Source organism: Aplysia californica, unplaced genomic scaffold, assembly GCF_000002075.1.
Source record: "Aplysia californica isolate F4 #8 unplaced genomic scaffold, AplCal3.0 scaffold00549, whole genome shotgun sequence".
NCBI classification, from domain to species: domain Eukaryota; kingdom Metazoa; phylum Mollusca; class Gastropoda; order Aplysiida; family Aplysiidae; genus Aplysia; species Aplysia californica.
Genome location: NW_004797819.1, coordinates 153,293 through 154,904, shown reverse-complemented (window position 1 = coordinate 154,904; position 1,612 = coordinate 153,293).

Below are 1,612 nucleotides of genomic sequence, written 5' to 3'. Positions count from 1 at the left end.
CCCAAAGACATTTCATGTCGCATGCTGAGGTTCCAGGTTTATGCAGACAAAATGCCCTCTCCTGATCCACGATGCTAGTCACGACTCTGCTCTATAGCTGTCTGACATATTATTTTCCGTAGTGCGAAGATGACGTCTGTACACCACTTTTAATTTCTGAATCCAAACTGCGTGTCGCTTAAGTTTCTCTCTACTATGTGTCTTACTCTGCACTCAAGGATATTGGCATATGTAATTCCAACACTGCTAAGTAAGTAAGACATCTTAAGCATTTTCTGTTCCTACAGGCAATCCTACATAAGCTTTTAGTGTTATCTTTATTATAGTTGTTCTGTGCCTATGTCTGAATGAAAATAGTCCGTGTGTGCGTATGCGTGTGTGTGTGTGTGTGTGCGTGCGTGTGTGCGTGTGCGCGTGAGGGAAAGGAAGAGAGAGGGGAGAGAGAGAGAAATGAAAGAAAGGAAGAGAGAGGGGAGAGAGAGAAAGAGAGAGAGAAAAAGAGAGACAGAGAGACAGAGAGACAGAGAGACAGAGAGACAGAGAGAGCGAATGAGAGAGAGAGAGAATGAGAGAGATAGCGAGAATTGGAGAGATGGAGAGGATAGGAGCTGGAGACATTGAGAGAGCACAGAGTATGAAGTCGTAAGTTATAAACGAAAGATCGGGACAGGAACGGAACGGTGAATGATTATGTCTTGGTCTGTAGGAGAGCTGATCATAAAGGAATAAAGAGAGATGTCGAAGGGAAAATTTTTTTTAAATTGGAGAAGCATGTGCAGGACACTCACTCCCCAATCCCCCTCATCCACAACTGAATAGACAAACAAGCGAGCAAAAAAATGAACAAAAGTAAAGACAAATGATATGTTAAATCAATGCAACCCCTGCCCTCTTATCACATAAACACAATTAAAACTAAAGAAAGCAGAATCAAAACATAATTTGACTACCCCCACCCAAGCGCCTGCCCCACACAGGGGACCTGGTTTTCGGAGGGAAAACAAAAATGATGTAGTCGTTACTTTACTTACTTTTACTTTTTACTGTTACTCACTTACTTTGACAAATTGTGCCTGTCCTCATATACTAAGAGGTGTCGATGGGAGAATGCAATTAATTGTCGGGCGTGGGCCAGGTGTGTGTTGTTGTTTCGGGTCATCATCTTTCTTTGGAGGGTCTTTTTGACTCCGTCGATCCATCTTTTTCTTGGCCTCACGCGCTTGCCTTGGAGCTATCAAATCTCACGTTGTGGGTGGTTGGTGGGTGTCCTGGTGTGGTTTGCTTCTTCTGTCCTATCAAACATCTATCGTCCTTATCCCCCCTTCTTCTTTTTTATGTTCGTTACTCTCTTGTAACACCTCTAATCTTCTGGCGCTCTTATGACCTTATGCAGTTGCGAGCGCCGTAAAACCTCTACTAAAACTTTTTTTTTAAATCTCAGGTTGTGGGCCTCGAAGTCTAGTTGTTGTAGCCCTATTCTTATTACATGTCCAGACCACCCTATTTGTTGTCTCTCAATTTATTTTACGCTTGATTCGACGCCTACTGGATTTTTGATGTCGTCGTTTCTTTGTCTGTCTCTTCTTGTAAAGTTCTATATTTTTAAAAAGGG